The sequence below is a fragment of the Euprymna scolopes genome, chromosome 42 (assembly GCF_053919585.1).
Source record: "Euprymna scolopes isolate OS-2025 chromosome 42, ASM5391958v1, whole genome shotgun sequence".
Classification (NCBI taxonomy): domain Eukaryota; kingdom Metazoa; phylum Mollusca; class Cephalopoda; order Sepiida; family Sepiolidae; genus Euprymna; species Euprymna scolopes.
The window spans coordinates 41,481,762-41,506,182 of NC_136523.1; the positions used below are offsets into that span (position 1 = coordinate 41,481,762).

A 24,421-nucleotide genomic window follows, 5' to 3' on the forward strand; every position below is an offset into this window, starting at 1 on the left:
ACGTGGAACTGGCCATTATTTATTATATTTCTTTCTCAGAAATTCTAAAATATACTGCTTATTCACGTTGGCACTACCATTTTTCTCAGATTGTCGACGTTAAATAAGGTTGAACCAAGTTAGTGCCATATTGGTAACTATTAGGGAAGTGGTCTTCCCTAATAGTTACCAATATGTGTATCATATAGCGGGGCTTCGACACCTCTCTGTTAGAATTGCAAAAATGTAACGTCGTCATCTCTTCTGGCCAGAATATACAGGCAATTGAAGACCGTTTATTAAGTTAATATTTCTGTACTTCCTATGAAGAAAACCAGTTCAACGCGTCTAACGTGAATGCTGTTGGCTAATTCTCTAAACAATTATCTTTAATGCCATCTATATGAAAGCAAGTGACCTCTCCAAATATTTTTACGGTTTACTATTTTATATTTTTGCATAAAGTAATCTCGACCCCACCCTTTTTCAGCAATTAGAGGTAAATAATTGAATACAATAACTGCGTGTTTCACGAAAATAGTGTTACGGTTTTTTATTATTACAAAAACATTACATTCATTCCGAGATTTCTAGTTGTCCTAAAAATGCCGTTCAAACAGATAGTTGCAGCCATTTTTTTTTTTTTCATTCCTGTAAAATATCTTAACACACCGCCAGTTGACACCGGGTCATCTGTTCATACATGTGAAAATCTATTACTACACCGCTTGATTCCGAGATTCTGAGACTTCTATTATGTAAGTTCGGCTGTTCGATAATAGCATGTTTTAAATACGCGGCAAACAAATTACTCTTCACGTATGGTCACTTCTACAACATCGCTTGCCACTCGTATTTAACAATGTCCACTCAGGAGAGGTGTGGTTGCCACAAAAATTTCACGCGCGGGCATCCCTTTGACTGAAGGGGCTCTTATAGCATACTAGCAGGGATATCCGGCGTTGCCTGGGTCAACAAATAATAAATAGAAGAAAAGAAGTTCCGTCGGGTCACACCTGCTATACTAAGGATATCGATCACTATTTCATTACTATATGTCAGTTTCTCATGTTTAACGTTGGCTGTGTGGTTTGTTCCTTGCTAGTGAGCTACGAACTCTGTCTCATCCGCTATACTCTCCAGACCTCTCACCAACCGACTACCACTTTTTCAAGCATCTCGATAACCTTGAGGGTAAGAAATGCTTCAGAAACCTAAGCGATATCAATAACGTTTTCATCATCACCAGAACGAAACATTTTTAGGTTACTGGTTTAAATACACTTATTTTGCGTTGACGGAAGCGCGGTGAATCTGGCGGTTCTTATTTCAATCAATACAATGTTGTTTGAGCCAAGATATGCTCATCTGCGTTTAAAAGTTAAAAACCGCAAAGAACTTTTTGTCAATCTGATATTATTGTAGAAATCTGACGAGCAAGCATATACTATACTTCCCCCACCCCCTCAAGAGAAAGGAGGGAGTAATACCTCAAGCATAATTTCATAACAAAAAGCTACTGCACCCATTCATACAAAGAAAAAGGCAACCCGCGCGAAGATTTTATCGTTACCACATGACATATTAAATTAGTCTCCTCCCAGAAGGCGGAGGCAATGCGAAGGAAGATGGTATTCGATTAAGTTTTTTTTTTTTTTTTTTTTTTTTTTTTTACACAGTGATCACCACTTATCAAGGCCCGGAAGCCACTCAGGGATAAGGGTTATTGCAAGTACATAAAGTTAGTGAGAAGATTTGCTGAAGTGTTTACTTAAGGGGGCGGTTCATTAGGAATTTGTTAACATTGGACTTGAAGACATCCAAATTGTAGTCCTGAGGGAAGCAGGCAGACGGAACAGAGTTCCACAGGCGTACAGTTCTAAGAAAGAAACTTTCCAATTTCTAGTCCCTCTTTTCCAATTTATAGTCCCTCCCTGTAACAGGCGCACAGCAAATACTCGTCACTTTCTATCTGTGCCCAAAACTAAACGAAAGTTCCATGAGTTGAGTGTCTTTCCTAACTCAATACTGTTTGTTCGCTTCCCAGATGAGTGTAACATGGTCGTTTTCAAGTTTAATGTCAATAAATTCCTACTGAGTTGTTCATTTAGATAATCTAGCCCTACTCAAACGCCACCAAAACTGATCTTGTCTCGCCAATTGCGTAACACTTACTCCTTATCCTTGAGTGGTATCTAGGCCGTGATAAGCGGCGACCTTCTAAGTAGAATAAATATATATCCGTGCGAGTCTTTGTCGCTAGATTTTTTGTTTTTTTTTTTTTGGCTTTGTTTTGTTTTTGCCGACCGAATGCGATCTACACAAACCCGCAATTGTAATGAAAAATACAAAAAGGAAACAAAAGATCGCCTCCTAAATAAGCATTAATAAATCAAAGATCCATTTCGGTTGCTCGCCTTTTGTTTCGTCGGCAAACATCGAAAATAATCAATGACGATCAATATGGCGATCACAATAAACAGTAAAGTCCGAACACTTGGAGGTGATCCTTTCCGCTTACGTCGTAGGCGTACCACTTTACGCTGACCGTTTAGTCCTCGTATATTCTTTTTAGGTGTTTCAAGTCTGGCTGCCATTTTATTGGTTGTCGTATTCGGTTTTTTTTTTGTTATTGTTTTTTTTTTGCGTAATATCAAATGTCAATGCAACTAGGTAGCTTATGTGAAGAAGAAGAAAAGAAAAAGAACTAATTCGGAACGAAATAATAAATAATTTTATTGTACGTTACTTTTAGATTTGGGTATAAATTATTATAGAACTAGCGGGGTGGTCGGCGTTGCCCGGGTGTTTTGAGGTGTGTTTTGAGCAGAGCAACAAAAAGTATTAGTTAGGCAGGTAGGAGAAAACCTAACATCTTACCGCTAGGCTATGACGCGACGGAAGTTAAAAGCGTTCAAATTTAATGACGTCAATCAAAAAGTTGGCTCAGAGAAATGAATAGTTAAGTGAATGAGTTCACGCAGGCGCAGAAATTAACGTCTGGCTGAAGGCCTGAAAAACTTCCCGCTTTCTGCCGTTTTATTTATTTGGTTCAACACGATGTTGGGGAAAACCAGCCCCCCCCCCCAAAGGGGGGAGCTCCGGTAGTGTCCAAATGAATAGCAATTGTCTGATATGAAGGGTTTGCTTCACATTGATCAAAGCTGATTGCCTTCAAGACGTCTCGGCCACGAAGGCCAGTCGATTTGCTTCGAACAGTTTCGCTTTATTTATACGATAAAGACAAACAGACACTCGAAACCAACTCGCATTTAGATAAAAATGCACTTTCATAAATAATTAAATTCACTCAAAACATATCGCAAAAACCAAAAGCAAAACACACACACACACACACACACACACATATATATATATATATATATATATATATATATATATATATATATATATATATATATATATATATATATATATATAAAGTTTAATAGAATAGGTGAGGTGTTTTGGTTCCTATTCTGAATTTTTTTTCCTTATGAGTGACTACTTATCAAGGCCCGAAGGCCACTTGAGGATAACGGTTGATGGATGTAAGGTTGTAGTGTAGTAATCGTTAATAGTGTAGATTGAGTAGAATTTTATTAGCGGATGACTAGACAAGAACTTGTTTACATTAGATCTGAACGCTGTCATGTTGTCTTCGACCAGGAAGCAGGTCAGCTTAGAGGCCGTCGTTATGAGACAACTGAGGAGATGAAAAGGGGCTGTGACGAGAGTCATTGACACGATCATACAAGAGGGCCCCCATAGATGTTGTTGGAATGGTAAAAGCAAGTGCATTACAGCCGGAGGAGATCATGTCGAAGGGGACTAGAGTTCCATGTGTGTATCTATCGATACTATTCATAACATTCTAAATGTTTATTTATTCATGTGTGTGAGTGTGTGTACCAATAAAACTTTCGAACGGATGCGCCGAATCGAAAAATTATTTTTTCCCCTGAAAGGTGTGAGTCCCTAGATTGTTCTTATCTATATATGGTTCGTAACGAACAACGCCGAGTCACACAAAAAGCCCGAAATAAGGGTTTTGGGGCCGTTTCGTGCAATTGTCGAAAAAGTTGCCTGCTCATGTCAACGGAATTTAGCACTGTCTGTATACAGTTGCGGTAACATCTTGCGGCATATGGATAGGACTTGTGGCGCAATGGATAACGCGTCTGACTACGGATCAGAAGATTCCAGGTTCGAATCCTGGCAAGTTCATAATAATTTTAACCATCATTTTATCCAACGTTTACTCATTATCCTTACCCTTAGTTAGGGTGTTTTTGTTTTTTTCACTGATTTTGTTTTGTGCATATGGAAATTTCCTATACTCCGAGTTCACAAGGTAAGCGTTGATGGTAAGGCGATGTTGAGTGTACTTGATGTTGAGTGTACTCGATTTTGTGTTTGACTCGGCATTGTGTGTGCCGGCGCAGCGCAGCCGCTAGTTATCAATAAAAGTGACCATTCGAGAAACTTCTTGGACGCATCTCGTAGATTACTTTCAGATCATAAAGCATGGTATCTGAGCGATTTACATAATTACATAATTAAACGTAGTGTGTTCAGTCATTGCCTCCCGTTTTTGTTTTCCTTTTTATTGTCTAAGTAAATATATAATGTTCGTTAATTTGAAGGAGTTTAATAATTATTGTGCAGGCGACAAATGAATAAGAAACCTCCATAGCCGACTGGCGATTTTGCTATTACGACTTTTGTCCTGGGAATGAATGTCCACCCAGCTTGAGGAAAAAATAGTCCGACGAAAATCGCTGTTATATAATGTACCGCGGCTCTTTACATAGATGAGTTATTGACGTCGATCGCATCTGTCGCGAGATGCCACAAATTAATGTTATACAACTGCAAATAAGAAAATATAAGGTTGTGTCAAAATTTTGTAAACACTTGCAAAAAATTGAAATTTCTCACGCCAAGTAATAATAAAAATAACAAAAAAATAATCCACAAAATAAAGACCATCTATAATATAAATCTCACCTCTGTTTAAATGTCTGTCTGTATGTATGTATGTTTGTATATCTGCCTAAAACTTTTGACAGAGGCGATACATTTTCAAGAGATTGGTATCATTTTGAAGCTCGACTCTTTGGACAACAAATATTGAAAAATTGGCTAAAATCATTAATTCCTTCATCCTCAACTGCGCAATTTTCTACAGTAAGGGGTCACTTTTTCGCTGATATTTTCCAAATGCATCCCATCTTTTCGATTGACTAGCGTTAATTTAAACCTTCGCCACTTCCGGTTTGACAGTGGGCTCAACAGCAAAGACGTCACGTTTTTTTCACGTTCTTTTCCTCCTTCGCGGTACGGATTCGAACCTGCTTGCCTACTACCACTTAATTTTTTTTTTTTTTTTTTGCTTAACTCACACCTCTAAACAACCGGGCAACGCCGGGTACCCAGGCTAGTTATTTTCTAAGACTTTCTCAACTCATTGCTTGTTTTGAATGCGCTGAACCAGATAGACCCATTTCTCGTCCGCTGTCACAAAGTGCTTTCAAAAACGCTCGTCCAATGGATTGCTTAGCAATTGACGGCAAATTTCAACTCGCCTGTTTTCTGTTTTGTTTTGTTTTTTCTGTTTTGTTTTGTTTTTGTTTTGTTTTGTTTTGTTTTTGTTTTTTTCTCTCCATTTTCACCCCAAACAAGGCACAGTGCCTCTTTGATATATGGGGCTACAATCGGGGACATAAGTTGCAGGGACACCATGCAGGGAGTTGAGCAGCGAGATGTTCGTTCACATTGAACTTCTGCATGTCAGTACAGTTAGGAAAGCAGGAATTAGGAAGGGAGTTCCAAAGTCTAACACTTCTGCGGAAAAAAAAACAATTAGAGTAGAAGGCTTTCTTACACCTAGGGATCTCTACTGTGTAGGGGTGGGATTTTGCTGCTTGTCGGGTTTGTCGGGAGTATTTACGCCGAGGGGGTGCAAGGGATTGTAGTTAGTCAGAGCATTCAACATTAAAATACTTGTAGAACAGACAGAGAGATAGAACATTACGTCGATGGGACAGAGGTTGAAGCTTAGATGACAGTTCGCAACCTATTATGTAAGAGACATTCTTTTAAACCATGTATATGAGTGAGAGACTAGTAGCAGATGCACCAATCCTAACGTGACATCAATGCTTCATATATGGGTGAATAATGGTCTTGTAGAAGGATAGGATACTCTCAGGCGTAAGTAACTTTCTCGCATGGTAGAGAGAGAGATCATCTTCTTTGCAGCAGCCTCGGCAATGCCCTCAATGTATCTATTTAAAATATCAGTAATTGAGAACTTTTCTTGTAATTTAGTAAAAGAACGGAACTTACTATCAACTTATATGCCAATTCTTCTACACACTGATGGTCTTCTAGTGTTTTTGCTATTGCCTTGGATATGCGTTTATTCGTCTTCCTTTTGTGTCTGTTATAGAGTTGTGTCGTCAGTAAATATACCCATCTCGGAGACAATTTTATCCTGGAGGTAATTTACAGAAATCAGGAATAATAAAGGTCCAAAATTCGACCCCTAAGGTACAGTCGAATTTATATCATTTTGTTTTGACGTGCGACCATCGATGACAACCTGGATTCTTTTCTTACACAGATAGTCGAAGACAATGGCAGAATTGTTAGAAAATGTCCTCCAGACTATAATGGAATGGGTCCGCAAATGGATGGTAACATTTAATGCTAGTAAAACTAAGCTGCTCTCCTTTAACAATTACAAGACGCCTCTCCAACCCTCTATGTCCATGACAAATAGCACCCTACCTGAGAATTCTACCTTCAAACTTCTCGGCCTAACATTTACGGGCAATATGAACTGGAACAAGTACATAGAGGACATTGCAAAGGCTGCTGTAAAGAAGATGGGTTCCCTCTATCGAGCTAGAAGACTACTCACGCCTGAGAGTATCTTGTACCTTTACAAGGCCACCATTCGCTCATGCATGGAGTATTGTTGCCACCCGAAAAGAGTGCTCAATCTCATCGGTCCTATTTGTCAACTAAGCTCCAACCCCTGTCCCATCGCCGTACTGTTGCATCACTTTGCCTGTTTTACAAATATTTTAATGGAATGTGTTCTGATGAACTCGTTTCACTTGTACACCCCCCCCCCCGACATACATATTCCCGACAAACCCGCTTGCAACAAAATCTCACCCCTTCACTGTTGTTGTCTCTAAATGTCAGAAAGCTTTCTATCCTAATAGTTTCTTTCCTCGAACAGCTAGACTTTGGAATTCCATTCCTGCTGCCTGCTTCCCTGGCTGTACTGATATGCAGAAGTTTAAATGTAACATAAAAAAATATCTTGATAATCTTTCCTAGACGCGGCCCCAAATATTTGTAAGAAGTGAACAGGAGTAAACTATTCGATTATAAGCAAATCATTAAAAGAAATCGAAGTAAATATGAATTTAACAATAACTAACAAATCGATAAACTAATATATAGTAAATAGACCCCCAAGATTTAATTTTAACAGTACGGTGTAATATTAGATTAATAAAACGGTTTTTTTTTTATTTCAAAGGATGTATTTTCAAATATAAGTTTTTGTTTTTCTTTTTTTTATTACATTTTCACCCTAAACAAGGCACATTGCCACTTTGGTGTAGGGGGCTACTATCAGGGGCAGCAACTGCTGGGGTACTATGTTGGGATTTGGGCAGCAAGATGTCGGTTCACGTTACACTTGAACTTCTGCATGTCAGTACAGTTAGGGAAGCAGGGACCTGGAATGGAATTCCAGAGTCTAGCGGTTCTGGGGAAGAAACTGACTAGAGTAGAAAGATCTTTTACATCTAGGGATCTCTACAGTGTGGGGGTGGGATTTTGCAGCCTGTCGGGTCTGTCGAGGATGTTCACGTCGTGGAGGCACAAGTGCTTGCAGTTCGTCAGAGCATTCACCATTAAAATACGCAGAACAGGCAGAGGGATGCAATGTTTCGTCGATGGGACAGAGGCTGAAGCTTAGATGCCAGTTTAGGGCCTATCAGAGTTGCGACTCTCTTTCGAACCTTGTCAAGGAGCGAGAGACTAGCAGCAGATGCACCAGCCCAAATGTGACAACAATACTCCATACATGGGCGAATGGTTGCCTTGTAGAGGTACAGGATACTTTCGGGTGTTAGTAGTTTTCTAGCACGGTAGAGAGAGAGCCCGCCTTCCTTGCAGCGGCCCTGGCAATGCCCTCGATGTAATTGTTCTAACTCATGTTTCCTGTGAACGTTAGGCCAAGGAGCTTGAAAGACGTACTCTCAGATAAAGAGTCGTTGGCCATTGCTATAGGTGGTAGAGAAGGTTTCTTGTAATTATTGTAATGAAACTAGTTTAGTCTTGGCGGCATTGAACGTAACCATCCATTTTTGTCCCCATTCCACTACAGATTGGAGGTCATCCTCTAGTGTTTTTGTCATTTCTTTAGATATGTGTTCATTTGTTTTCCTGTCGTGCCTGTTATAGAGTGTGGTGTCATCAGCATATATACCCATCTCAGAGGAAATTTTGTCGGGGAGGTCATTTATGAATATCAGGAACAGTAGAGGTCCAAGGATAGACCCCTGGGGCACTCCCGCATTTATATCATATTGTTTAGATGTACGACCGTCGAGGACAACCTGGATTTTTTTCTTATCTAAGATGGATTTAATTATGTTAAGTATTCTACCAGTGATACCGTATGATCTAATCTTCCTGAGGAGACTCTTATGCCATACCCTGCCAAAAGCCTTAGATATATCTAGAGCTACCGCTCTGCCCTCCCCCGCTTTTTTCCAGTGAACGGTATAGTTTCTGTTATAATATCTTTACTTTGTATATCATTTCAGTGAATGGTATAGTTTGTTATAATATCTTTACTTTGTATATCATTCTAAAAAACGTTTTCCGTTCTATCTAATCGTTTAAATTACAATCGCTTTAAAACAGTTCTGTCTTTTTTTTTTAGAACGTGGGATACAAAAACAATCAAGCAAATTCGCACAATTTTCTCATTTCAATTCAAGCTAGGCCGAAAAGCTGCTGAAACAGCTCTCGATATCCACGAAGTGTTTGGCCTAGGAATCACTACTAAACGCACAGCGCTATGGTGGCTTAATAAATTTTGTGGCGGCGATGAGAGTCTTGAAATTGATGAGCGTAGTGGTTGCCTATCGGATGTTGACAACGATCAATTAAGCTCTTTATATTCTAAATCACTCCACGCACAACTGTTCGAGAACTTGGTTCTGCATTAGACTTAACGTATACGATGATTTCTGACTACTTGGGAGAGATTGGAAAGAAAAAAAAAATAAATTGGTACCTCACAATTGAACGAAAACCAAACGAAACGCCGTTATGAAGTGTTATCTTTCTCGACCGTGTTGTGACATGCGATGAAAAGTAGGTTCTTTACGACAACTGACGACGCTCAGCTCAGTGGTTAGATGCCGACAAAGCTCCAGGACACTTCCCGAAGCCAGAGTTGCACCAAAAAATGTAATGCTGATAATTTAGTTGTCAGTTTTTTTAATGCAATCGAAACCATTACGGCAGAGAAGTTCTGTCAACAAATGGATGAAATGCATCAGAAACTTCGACAACAACACCCAACATTAGTCAACAAAAAAGACCCAATTCTCCTCCACAACAATGCCCGACCGCACTTTGCTAAACCAACCCTGCAGAAGTTGAACAGAATTGAGCTAAGACACAATGCTTCATCTGCCACACTCTCCAGACCTCTTCACTACGGACTACCATATTTTTAAGAATCTCAACAACTTTCTGTGTGAGAAATACGTTAGAAAAAAAATCGCTTTTCATCGCCACCAGAACACAAGATTTTTACGTTACTCGCATAAATACACTTGTTTTGCGTTGGCAAAAGTGTGTTGATTCTGATGGTGTTTGTTTTGATCAATAAAATTTTGTTTCAGCCGAGATATGTTCAACTAAAGTTAAATGTTAGAAACCGCAAGAATTTTCTTGTCAACTTGATACATGTATAATTATATATACGAAACACGAACATTTTTTTGTTGTTTTGATACAGGCGGAAAGCTACACGCAAGTGCAAATACATAAAAAAAAGTATTCCCTATGTAATCATATTCGATCCAAATCATATATTTAGCTAAGAAAAAACATTCGCATATATATATATATATATATATATATATATATATATATATATATATATATATATATATATATATATATATATATATATTCTCATACTTCTGCTGTGAATGTACCATAATTAACTCTTTCACGATAGTAGAGAAAAAGAAAACGTCGTGTTTTGGAAATTTTACAGTTTTTTTTTTTTTCATATAGAAAGCATCAAAGTCTTCGAAACATGAACTGATATGACCCTATATGAAGCTGCAGTTCTTCCGAGATTCGCCTTTTCAATTCGGATTTGTACAATGATAAAGATGTGACTCCTCCCCCCCCCAAAAAAAAAAACTTAAGTGTGACCGATTGACCGGCAGAAAGGAACACTTTTGTGCGCATTGGAAGGTGTGTGACCCGTCGTGTCATCCATTCCGCCCGGGTTAGGAAAACCGTGTTTGTAAAGCCAGTTAAAATAACCAAAACGTGTAGGAGTGGGAGGAGGGGGGGGGGAGAAAAAACGCATTGAATAGTAAATTGCAATCCCGAGCGTGACAGACCAACTGAGATCTCTATTTTTTTTAATTTTTATTCTTTTTTTTCACCTCAAACAAAGAGTATTGCCACTTGGAACGTAAGTATTACTATTTGAGATTGTGGGGAGTTGTACATTTAAACTTCTGCAGTTTAGTACGCTCAGGGAAACAGGGAAACAGGTAGAGATTTCCAAAGTCTAGCAGTCTGAGAGAAGAAACTATTAAAAGGTTTTCTGGCATGTAGATACCTCAACATTGAAGGGTTGGGATTTTGCTGCTTGTCGAATAAGGCGGGAGTATATACGTCGAGTAGGCGCACGTTGAAGTACTTGTAAAACAGGTTCGAGGGTGCAACACTGCGGTGATGGGACAGATGTTGGAGCTTGATAGATAGTAGGGAGCCTTTTAAAGTTGACACTTGTCTTTTGCCCCTCTCTAAGAGTGTTAGTGCATCAGCCATGATGGGGCAACGGTTTCCAACCACTTGAGAGGGGTTGGAAATACAAAAAACTTGATAAATAGGTAGCTCACGAATTGAACGAAAGCCAAAAGAAACGTCGTTATGAAGTACTATCGAAACGGTCTGCTTGGAGCTCCATGCTAGTGTTAGATGCATCAGCCCTGATATGGCAAAAATACTCCATGGATAGAGGACTTGAAGTCTTATAAAAATATGAGATACTCTGATGTGACTCATTTTCAAGCAAATATAACCATGATAGACCAGCCAACATATCTGTTATAAGTCGCATCCAAAGCTTATTTCAAAGATGTACGAGGTGTCTTCAATAAGTTTCCAGACTTTTTCGTATGGGAACTTTTATTGATAGTACACACATGAAACTCTCGTCCCTTTCGAAGTAATCTCCTCCGGCTACAATGCACTTATTGTACCATTACAACATCTTCTGGAAAGCCTCATGGAAGTCCTCTTGTGTGAGCGTGTCAATTAACCTCGTCACAGCCCCTTTCATCTCCTAAGTTGTCTCATAACGACATCTTGTAAGGTTTTCCTTGAGCTTAAGGAATAACCAAAAGTCACAGGGAGCAAGGTTTGGACTAAAAGGAGGGTGAGGAACTGTCTTGATGCCCATCTTGGTCAAATAGTTTAAGACAAGAATGAAGTTGTGAACTGGTGCATTCTTGCAAATCTTTCGTGTCTTCAGTTCCTCGCGAATAATTGTGTATACAGTTCTCACATTGACATCAAACTGTGTACTTATTGTTTTTAAAGATACACGACGGTCCTTATCCACGAAAATCATTATTTCGCCGATCAATTCTAGTGTTCTGACTTGCTTACGACCCCCACACTTCTCAGCACCCCCAGAGACTCCTTGCTTTCCTTGAATCTCTTATGCCACTCAAAAACTTATGCTCGAATCATGTAAGATGAGCCAAAAGCAGTGTGAAGCATTCCATACATTACTGTAACATTTTTACCAAGTTTAAAACAAATTTTATTGCATATCGAATATGGATTCAAACCCGGGTCATCGGTCCGTGTTGTTAACCCCGTCCCATGATAACATTCATGGTTGTTAACATTCAAAGATGTTTTCCTTAGAATGCATGTGTGGAGTATTGTTCTCATATTTGGGCTGGTGCATCTACCACTAGTCTCTCGCTCATAGAAAAGATCCAAAAGAGAGTCGCCACCCTGATAGGTCCTGAACTGTCATCTAAGCTTCAGCCTCTGTTCCATCGAAATGTTGCATCCCTCTGCCTGTTCTACAAGTACTTAAATGGTAAATGCTCCAACAAACTGCAAGCACGTGTACTCCTCGACGTAAATACTCCCGACAAACCCGACAAGCAGCAAAATCACACCCCTTCACAGTAGAGATCCCTAGATGTAAGAGAGCTTTCTACTCCAGTAGTTTATTCCCCAGAACCGCTAGACTTTTGAATACCCTTTAGGGTTCCTGCTTCCCTGCGGAAGTTCAAGTGTAACGTGAACCGACATCTTGTTTCCCAACTCCCCACATAGTACCTCTGTAGCTTATGTCCCTGATAGTAGCCCCCTACATCAAAGTGACAATGTGCCTTGTTTGGGGTTAAAATGTAATAAAAAAAATTATCCGAGAGCTAATCAGTCAAACTCCTCGGCCTAACATTCTTATTAACATAGATTTGAACAAATATCTAGAAGACATTGATAAGGCTGCCGCAAATTAGGTAGGTTCCCTGTAACGCGCTAGAAAAATCCTCACAATTGACAATATCACATATATCTTTACAGACAACTATTCGCCCATGCATGCAGTATTGTTACCACATTTAGGCTGGTGCATATACTAGTAGGGTCTATCTCCAATCTAAGATCTCCCACACTGTCTACCAAGCCCCAGTCATATATTTTTTCATTTTATTTTTGAAATCACAACTTTATAATATATAAGAATCGATAGAAAATTGACTCTATAATAATATATACAAAATCTGCATGAATTAAAATATCATATTTAAGCGTATTTTATGACCGGGCTACGTCAGACGTCCCTGCTAGCTGAGATAAATACTTTTGCAGTTTTAACAAAAGGGCTACTCTCTCATCATCGCAGTGTTGTATCCTTGTACTTGTTTTGCGCGTAATTTAATGGAATCTGCTTTGCCGAACATGTTTCAACGCAAATACACCCGACCAACCCACTAATCAACAAAATCTATTTTAATAGTTTCGTTTTCTCGAATTCCTTATGTTTGAAGTTCCTTCCCGGTTCCCTGTTTTCTCTGATTGTACAAACATGCAGAAATTCAAATGTAATATAAAGAAATTACTTGTCGCACAACTCGTCTATTATATAAAAAAAATCTTGTCACATTTGCCAGTGTCCTTTATCTCTACAAAACAACATAAATTACTCGATATCTTTATATATATCATTCTAACTAGAAGATATCGGGGAAACCAATGCCAAAGGTCCTGGATATAACCTTAAACTATATCCGATGGTGAGGCTCCAGCTTGCAGGCTTTGGGGAATGTGAAACCACCCTTTAATTGCCATTGCTCCCAGGTCCACTCAGAACCGGAGTAGTAGTATCTGTTAGGATCCCAACTATGAGTTGAATAGAAACCGACTTGTAAAAAAAAAAAAAAAAGAACAAATATATTATATTAAAGAATTTTTTTTTCAAAATCACTGGATTCGGCATTAAATAACCTGAAAAGGGTTGATATGCCGTAAAACAAAACAATTAACCAACCAAACGAATGTAACTAGTCGAATAGGGAAGGGAATAACTGGATGTTTGCATTTTATGCTACTAAGACAAAACTCCTTTCCATTAATAATTATAAGAAACCTTTTAAGCTATCGATTGTCATGGCTGATCGCACGATACAAACTCCTTCCATGTAGCATGAATGAGAACAAGTATATAGAAAATATATCTTGATAAACCTGATTGAAGGAAGGTTGATTCTCCTATTTTTTTTTTTTTTTTTTACATTTTCACCCCAAACAAGGCATATTGTCACTTTGATGTAGGCGGCTACTATCATGTCTAAACGCACTTCATCAGCTTTTGATAAATTGATTGTTGTTATATCTTCTAATAAGTTAAAGGTGAAATAGATTCCCTGACTGATATTATAATTAAGCGATTGATTTTGTGCTACGAAACAGATACTGTCAAGAATTATAAGTATCAGCTGAATTAAAGGAATAAATTGTAAGACGGTCAACATCATGAAATTTGGAATATAGTCTTTTGTCATTTATTCACTATATTGCTCTGTAATTACATTGAGCTTATTTAATAAGGATTGGTATATGTTATAAGGAAATAAAGTATATTTTCACAGAAATATATATATGTGTGTGGGGGGGTATGTGGTCGGGTGGGTGGATGTGTGTGTGGGGGTATGTGATCAGGTGTGTGTGTGGGGGGGTATGTGGGTATGTGGTCGGGTGTGTTTGTGTGTGTGTGTGTGTGTGTGTGGATGTGGGTGGATGTGTGTGTGGGGGGGTATGTGGTCAGGTGTGTGTGTGGGGGGGTATGTGGGTATGTGGTCGGGTGTGTTTATGTTTGTGTGTGGGGGGGATATGTGGTCGGGTGTGTTTGTGTGTGTGTGTGGGTGTGTGTGGGTATGTGGTCGGGTGTGTGTGTGGGGGGGGCGTTTTTGTGTGGGGGGAGGGGTATGTGGTGGGGTGCGTTTGTGTGTGTGTGTGTGTGTGTGTGCGTCTGTGTGTGGTCGGGTGTGTTTGTGTGTGTGCACTCTTTTAAATATATATATATCTATATCTATATATATATATATATATGTGTGTGTGTGTGTGTGTGTGTGTATGTATGTATGTGGGCGGGTGTGTTTGTGTGTGTATGCACTCTTTTAAATAAAATAGAGCACGTATATATTATACAGCGATACATCTTTGATTGCTTTCAAAACGATAATGTTCGATCCCCTGAAGAGATGGACGGAAAAGAAGTTTCAAAGTGAAATTGTCGCCATTTGCATTTATATTTGGAAATGATGTTAACGAAGATTTTTCGATTTTCTGCTTATGTAATTGAAACAGAAGTAAAAAAAAAAAAAAAATGAAGACGATTTCTGACAGCGACGCCCAGAAAAATCGATATTTGCGGCATTCAATTATTGTTAAAACGGCACGTATCGATGTTCGACTGATTGCGATCGGCGTTGCATTACATGATTGGATATCTATTGATTTGCTTTTCTTTTATTTTTGTGAATTCTGCGAAAACCGCATACATGAAAACACGCACATACAGATATATATATATATATATATATATATATATATATATATATATATATATATATATTTCTGTAGAAATATATTCTCTTATCATATATACCAATCCTTTTTTAAGAAGCTCAATGTAATTACAGAGCAATATAAAGAATAAATGACAAAAGAACTATATTAAAAGATTGATGATGCTGACCATCTTATAATTTATTCCTTTAATGCAGTTGACATTTACAATTCTTGAAACAGATACTGTCAAGAATTGTCATAGTCAACTGAATTAAAGGAATAAATTATAAGGTGTTCGACATCATGAATTTTGAAATATACTTTGTTTTGTCATTTATTCTCTCACTCTCTTTATATATTATATATATATATATATATATATATATATATATATATATATATATATATAATTATTTACTATAATAATGAAACACCTACAGACACTAGTGTTTCACCCTTTCTTCAGTGCCGGGTGTCACGATTAACACCACTCGAGAAAAAAAAAAAAAAAAAAAAAAAAAAAAATATATATATATATATATATATGTGTGTGTGTGTGTGTGTGTGTGTGTGTGTGTGTAAAAAGGCGAATGAAGCCTTTTTCGGGGTCCACGGCCAACTAGCACCGTGTGTGCTTGTATGTATGTATGTATATGTGTGTTGGGGTGGAGAGGGTTATCGTAAGCCGTGGTGAAGGCAACCTTTCTAGGAGAAGCAAATCTCTGATTTAAAAAACCATAAAGCGGGAGACCAGTATCCGTATTAAGCTGGTCTTCAGTTTAACTTGTTGCTGGCTATCTTGCTCTTGCTTGTTGCTGGATCTCAACATTTTGAACCGAAAGAGTGACTTAGCTGTCGTACAAATCTGTGTATAAATACTCCCTCAGGCATTTGTCTATTAAAATGGCCCTGTGGCGATGGAAGTCATTTTTGGGCTCATGAACTTTAAGTGTCTGAGAGAGTGGCACTCGTCTGACAAGACGTTGCAATCATCAATCATCATCTATATATATATATATATATATATATATATATATATATATATATATATATATATATTAGCTGGGATATCTGATGTTGTCCGGGATTGAATTAGGATCAATGAATATTTCACACTTCCATATTTTATTGTCGTCAAAATCGCCCAATTTTCAATCCTCTATGCAGTGATTTAGTCTACAATACATTGTAGTCTACATTGCACTGTAGAGAACTTACTGTTCTTTTTTTATAAAATTATTTTTTATATAATGCCTTAAATTATACTAAAAAATGCAAACATCAAATGAGAGTAGAATTATTTTTATGTATAATTTCTTGAATTAAAGTTTTAAGTGAAAAAAAAATCAAGTATTATGCTTAATTGTGGTCTTAACGGAAACATTTATTTTGAACATGCCGTTTTTATATCCAAGATTGTACTGTTTATTGCATATGTCTAGCTTTACTGCTTTTGTGATGACAATTGTTTCAATTTAAGTTTAAAATGAAAAGTCATGTGTCGTTTTTTTTTTTTTTTACAAAGGAATCACCACTTATCAAGGCCTGGAGGCTGCTTGAGGATAAAGGTTAATGAGTGTACGGTAGTCAATGGGGAAAAAGAAAAGAGCCATGTAATAGTCGTTTGGGAAACAGTCTCCTTGTATTGTGTTACAAAGACAGTCAGTTGAAAAAAAAATAAGAAACTTACGTTTAGTTTTGTTATATTTAGACACTACCATCTATGGCAACATATCAAAGACAGTAAATGACCAAGTTCTCTCTGGTTCTCTCTCTTGATCTTGAGCACGTGGTACAATGGGGAAAGAGGTGACTGGTTACCTTTAATACATCTAAAACCAAGCTTTTATCTTTACATCATAATCGCTCTGATCCCCATCTGGAATCAATTGAAATGAATGAATCTCGTCTTGGGGAGACCTCATGTTTTGACAAGCTTCCGGGTTCGACCTTTACTTCTGATCTAAAATGGAACACATACGTCAAATCCGTTGTCAAGTTCGCTGGCAAAATGGTGGGATCCTTCTATCGATCCAGTAGAGATCTAACTGCTGATGCAATTCTCTACCTATATAAGAGCCAGGTAGGTCCAATGATAGAGTACTTTTGCCACACATGGGCAGGAGCTGCTAGAAAGGACTTATCCTACCTTGATAGAGTTAAAAATAGACTTTGGAGCCTAGTAGAGGATGCCCTTTTCTCTTCCCTGCAACCTCTTTCTATCAGAAGAGATGTTACGAGTTTGTCTGTGCTTTATCGTTATTTTCATGGCAAGTGCTCGTCTGAGCTCCAATCTGTGGTCCCTCCTCACCAAACTTACACAAGAAATACACGAGAAGAATGTGTTGCTAGCGCCCTCTTGTTCGCATTCTCTCGACTCCGCCTCTTTCTCCTATATGTACTTCTCTTATTTGGCCCAGATGACGTCAACGTTCCGACCATCTATTGTTTCAAAAAGGTAGTCAAACTCGCGACCAGAGATTTAAAGTCCTAGAATTTGACCCCATCCCCGGGCTTTGCATCCAGGCTTGTTGCTGAATTTTGTTTCTCGTCACTTCCCGGGAATCTGGATTGTTCAACAGTTTTAGGCATATAGATAATAAGGAAAATTATCAAGAGCTAAAAGTGAAATTTACAAAACACCTACCGAGTTGGTATTGTTTAGATCAGCGTTGTACTGGATGAATAATATTAAAATTATTTTGTAAAAATCCATTCTTTGATATTAAAGTGATGCAGATTTAGTGAGCCATTGTATGTACCATCAAAAGGGATATAGCTCTGATGTGAATCAAGGAGGTACTTCCCTTACACAAATATATCAAAGAATCTATATACAAATAAAAGAACCTGGGCGTGCATGTGTGTATATATAGAGAGGAAGTTTAAAGAGATGCATGTTTTCAAATAAATATGTTAGACTTTTGTTCCGGGCAACATTGTGTAATCCAGCTAGTTTGTAATAAATTTATACCTTTGCGAAACATAATGACGTATTTTGCTATCACGGTTGTCTTTTAACATTGGCTATATTAACGCTCCCAACGGGGTGGAAGTTGAAACCATTTCACACACGTAAAAGGAAAATCGAACCAAATATAAGAAAGTCGCGACCCCCCACCCCCACAAGTAGATTGAAATGCATCCCACAATGCTACAACCCCCCTCCACAAACCAAAGCTGATAAGTAAACAAAAAAAACTGATCAATTGTATTAATCTTCTAATTATTTTGAGATTAGCCTCCTTTTCCTCACACTAAAAAAAAGAAACAATCACGCTCCCCTACCCCCACCCAATCTGGGGTATAGATATAAAACAGGTTTTGCGATCTTGGTTGTTTGCCTATAAGGAAAACAAACACTCAAGTTAAAATAAAAATAAGTACAAATCGAAGTGTCTAACGCAAAAAAAAAAAAAAAAAAAAAAACCTAGGTGCGTCTACTTTTGTCCTCGATGAGATAATTTAATGATACTTCTGAAATACGTTTAGCTTCTTTTGAAAAAAGAATTATTTTTGCAAAGAAACCCGCAGAAATACTCAGCCTTGCCCGGCGCCATAAAAAAAAAGAAATCAAAATAAAGTGTGTAACATTAAAAATTCTACGTGTCTTTCTTTTTCTCTCTATTCTGCTCCATCGCCCTTCCTAAACCCCCACTTTTTTCCTGTTGCTTAGCCCATTCCTCTCTCTTGTTAAAATCTATCAAAATAACATTTCTACTCCTACAAAGTGATGATAAGAGTCCGCAAAAAAATGAATACACAAATTATTAAGCAACATCAGAAATGATTTAAAAAATAAATAAAAATATTTAAAAAAAAAACAAGGCCGATAGCCATTAGTCGCGTGCTCTCGTGTAATGAATGAATGCGTGAATGTAGGATTCACATGAAATTCTTTAAGATAAACTAAAATGACCGAAAAATGGGCTAAAATGACTTAAATAAATAAAAAGTAAATGACTTAGAATTACTTTAATGAACTTAAGGATGAATTGAATGACCTTAAGGATGACTTGAATGCTTAAAAAATAACTGGAATCCTTCAAAAACAACTTGAATGATCTGGAGAATTACTTGAATGGCTTTGAGACTGACTGGTTGTAAAGTGGGTGATCATTTTACATTAAATTAATACAGAAAAGTGATCCCCCACTTTATATCACAATAAGTACAACATGTAGTAAGAACAGATACTACACTTTGATCTTGGCCAAAACGCCAAGAAAAGGGTAGGTATTTATTTTCTCCCCCACCGAGCAAATTAGGCACAAGGCCGATTTTTAATGTGAGGTGTGAAGGGGGAAATGGGGACCAACTCCCCAGGGGAGTAGGGGAGCTGGATAGTGACAATTTGGTATGAAGGGTTGCCCCTACATTGACCAAAGTCTTATCTGTGGGATTTCCCCCACATATGGTCTTTGCTTGCAGTATGTATTTATTTGCTCCCCACTGAGCAAATTAGGCACAAGGCCGTTTTTTAATGTGGAGAGAGAGGGAGGGAAAAGGGGACCAGCTCCCCGTTGTTGGGAAATGGGAGCTGGATAGTAACTGTTGGTATGAAGGGTTGCCCTACATTGACCAAGGTCTGATATGTGGACACCCACATAAGGTCTTTGCTTGCAGTATCTGGCGGAACAGATACTACACTTTGAGGTATTTATTTGCTCCCCCACTGAGCAAATTAGGCACAATACCGATTTTTAAAGTGAGGAGTGAAGAGGAAATGGGGACCAACTCCCCGGGGAGTAGGGGAGCTGGATAGTGACAATTGGTATGAAGGGTTGCCCCTACATTGACCAAGGTCTGATATGTGGACCACCACATATGGTCTTTGCTTGCAGTATCTGCCGGACAGATGCTACACTTTTATCTTGGCCCGAAGGCCAAGAAAAACATAAAAAGTTAAGAACAGCATCTATTACCAACATACCTTTGATCTTAACCAAACAGGCCAAGCACAAAAGTGTTACGGACAGACCGACCGACCAACAGCCGACGGAGTGACTTATAGAGTCGCTTGCTCGCGACTAAAAATAAAACAAAATATGAGAGATAAACGTGTAACACACATGGGCCGAGGGCGACAGGTTTAAACAATCGACAAAGTAGACAAAACATCACACCATTAAATAAAACTAAACGGCGTGTGTGTGTGCGTGTGTGTGTGTGTGTGTGTGTGCGTGTGTGTGTGTGTCTACGCGTGCGTTAGTTTGTTCCGCATAGACTCGGAAACGGCCGGGCCGATTTTTTACAAATTTCACACGAAGGTTGTTGATGTGTATGGAAGTGTTCTTACGTATGTTTTGTATTGGAAAGCGTCTGATAAGTATCGAAAATCAATAATCGGATTAAAGACGTCAAAGTTTGATTTTAAACCAAAGTTAACATCTTTATACAACCTAGCATCACAAGTATATTTGAAAATTTTTATCACTGCAAAAGCATCCCGAAAACCATATTTGTTTCTTTAGACTTGAACTGATCACAGTAAAACTTCTCTTATATGGTCTATCATCAGAGTGAGCTCGATTTTTATGCCAGAGTTTTAATTCTCTTGTACTGGCTTTATCATGGCTAAGGAGCCTTAGCCAATATATATATATATATATATATATATATATATATATATTTATATATATATATTTATATATATATTTATATATATATTTATATATATATATTTATTCATATATATATATCTTTATATATATATTTATATATATATATATATATATTTATATATATATATATTCATATATATATATATTTATATGTATATACATTTATATATATATATATATTTATATATATATATTTACATATATATTTATATATATATATTTATATATATGTATATATTTATATATATATATATATATGTATGTATATACTAGACTACCCGTGGCCTGTTGGGTCAATATGTTATACTACCTATGGAATAAATGAATGAGCGTGACACTTGTGACGTAAAGAAAATGTTTTTTTTGTGACATAACAGAAACATTTCTATGAAAGTATATTAAAATGAAAAAAGAATATTGATAGATTTTTATGAGTCGTTCTGTTTATAATTGTTTATTTTTGAAAAAAAATTATAGCCATTGAATTATAAGTGGTTTGCTATACTTGTAGGTAAATGTGTACTGAACAGATACCATGATACTAAAAGTTAAATTCAAATTTTTATATATCTTTTAATTCAAACGCGAAAAACAAAACAGTTGGTACGCTGAAAACGTACACAGTAAAACAATACGTTTTATGTCGCGTTAATTATTTATTTGTAACTCAGATTAAAAAAACATAGTTTCGGGGTCATTTATTTATGTTGGTAGTGTAGAAGAAAATGTATAAATGTTTTTTTAAAAGGTGTATTAAAAAATGGAGAATATCTTTTTAAAAAAATGGAGAATATCTTTTTAAAAAAACGCGGAAGGCGGTGGGTAAATCGCCTTTGTAAAATGTAACGAGTTAAAGTATTATTTTTAAGAAAATTGCGTTAAAATAACTTAAACGTAATGAAATGAAGATGTGATAAAAACAATGCAGAAAATATTAACAATCTTTTATTTGGATAATTAAACATACACAGTAAACAATACGTTTTATTGTCGCGTTGATTATTTGTTTGTGTATGCATGCGTAAACCGGATGTTGGGTTACACCATCTGTTACAAGGTCATTTGAGTTTTATAATTATATATATATATATATATATACATATATATGTTTATATATATATATATAGAGAGAGAGAGAGAGAAAGAGAGAGAGATAAAGAGAGAAAGAGGGGAACAGAATCGGTCATCGTATTGAAATCGGGTAAAATATCAGGATCATAATGCCAAAAAATCAGAAATATTATAATGAATAGATTAGTCAGGAATAGATAAACACGAACGATTCATTCTAAGGCAGAGCCTCCTATCTTTTATACTCAAAAAGTTGAAGGGCTACGAAGACAGAAGCGCCACCATTAAAACGAGCATCCTTTTATACGCCATAATTTATTTTATTACATAGTCACCAGAATTCTAAATGTACTTTTGCCAGCGATAAACGATGGCTTTGCATGAGCGTCTGGAGCGTGTTTTGTAATATGAATGTCGTTCCAAAAGTAAAGTCTCTTATTTTTGAGTCAAAAAAGTTGAAGAGCTAAGATGACGGAAGTAGTACAATTAAAGCGAGAGACATTTTGTGCTCCGGGATTTTTTTTTTTTTTTTACATAGTCACCACCATTCTCAATGCACATTTGCCATGAATTCAATTACGCATCTCTGCTTCTGATGCACGTCCAAGACAAGGGTTGTTTTTTAAAAGTATCATGCCGTAAATATCTGCAACAGAGAGATGAAACTTTCAGATCATGAATGCATGCGTTCAGTTATCATAACAATCCGGTTTGCAGTTTCTCTCTGATCCATTCAGGCGGAATAAAAAATGGAAAGCATTACTTTGGGACGCCCCTCGTACTAGTTATAATACATATGGTTGGATTGCAAAAAGAAGTGCAAATTTGGTTACCTTCCTCAAGGGTTGCAATTGTTTATGGGAGGGGGTAAAATTGTTTGATATGGCTTGCTATCATTGAAATACCTCGCCATGGAGTTACGTCTTTACCCGTAGGAGATTTTAGCAATTCAATTCTATGAATCTACTTTGCCTGGTTGCCGGGTATTTATGTGCATGGTTCAGTATATATCGCGATATCGATCCGTTAGCACGCATCTCTTTGTATATGTGAAAACCTCGCGGTTGAATTTTAGAGCGAACAATTGTCGAATGATGCGTGTTGGTAACTGCATTATTAATCAATGACACGCATTTCACTGTTTGGGTATTTTTTAGATACGACTGCCTTTCAACACGTAAATATTGTCCACCTGTTTGTGTGTCGAATTCAAGTAAGAAAAGCGTAGAAGATCGAGGGAACACATGCTACATTTTATAATAAAGTAACATACACTATACTATACAATAAAGGATTAACAAACACTAGACTATAAAAAATAAGGAAGACATACTAAACTCTATTATAAATAAGAATACATACCACACTCTATAATGAAGTGTAAACACACACACTACTCTTTATAATAAAGTTAATACATCGTAAATAAATGATCTCCCAAATCACATCCTAAGATCATTCGTCGATATTTATGCTGACGACACTATCATCTATGGCAAAACATCAAAAACGTAAATGACCAAGTTCCTCTGACTCTCTCTACTCTGATCTTGAGCAGGTGATACACCGGGGGAAGCGATGGCTGGTTACTTTTAATACATCTAAAACCAAGCTCCTATCTTTACATCATCACCGCTCTGATCCCCATCTGGCATTAATCGAAATAAATGGCTCTCTTCTTGGGGAGGCTTCATGTTTTGACAAGCTTCTGGGATTGACCTTTACTTCTGATCTGAAATGGAACACATACATCAAATCCGTAGCCAAGGTCGCTGGAAAAATGGTAGGATTCTTCTACCGCCTCAGTAGATATCTCACTCCTGATGCAATTCTCTACCTATATAAAACCCAGGTACGTCCAAGGATGGAGTACTGTTGCCACATCTGGGCAGGAGCTGCTAGAAGCAACATCCTGACTGGACAGAGTTCAAAATAGACTTCGTAGCTTAGTGGGGGGCCCTTTTCTCTTCCTTGCAACCTCTTTTCTCACAGAAGAGACGTTGCAGGTCTGTCTGCTTTATCGTTATTTTCATGGCAAGTGATCGTCTGAGTTCCAATCCTTTATTTTGTGCGACATTTACTCACGGCTCAGAATTCAAATTGAATTGTTTGATGGGCGCTTATAAGCTGTTTTTGAATCGTTTCCCTTGGCCTCTGTCATGAGTTGTTTTTTTTTATATTTGGCCATCTCATCGTAAACGAAAATGTTTTGTGGCATAACTCTTACATGCATTATGATCGTTATAGACCAACAAAAGTACGCTTTCCGACTTAACGTGTTTGCTTAGCCTGTAAAATGGCAGCAGAAAATGTAGAAAACAAAAGAGAAGCATAAGTTCGTAGGTCACTCA

At 37.4% G+C, this 24,421-nt stretch overlaps 1 long non-coding RNA gene, 1 other non-coding gene and 1 pseudogene across 2 annotated transcripts in view; 2 read left to right on the forward strand and 1 right to left on the reverse strand.

The window, feature by feature from the left end:
• The window catches only part of LOC145267041 (uncharacterized), a 689,166-nt gene that overhangs the window by 305,098 nt on the left and 359,647 nt on the right, over positions 1–24,421 (forward strand). The gene's annotated exons all lie outside the window — the stretch shown is intronic.
• Positions 4,134–4,206, forward strand: Trnar-acg (transfer RNA arginine (anticodon ACG)). The gene has a single exon. It is a non-coding gene; the product is annotated as a tRNA-Arg (tRNA).
• On the reverse strand, positions 19,483–19,609 carry LOC145267295 (U2 spliceosomal RNA; annotated as a pseudogene).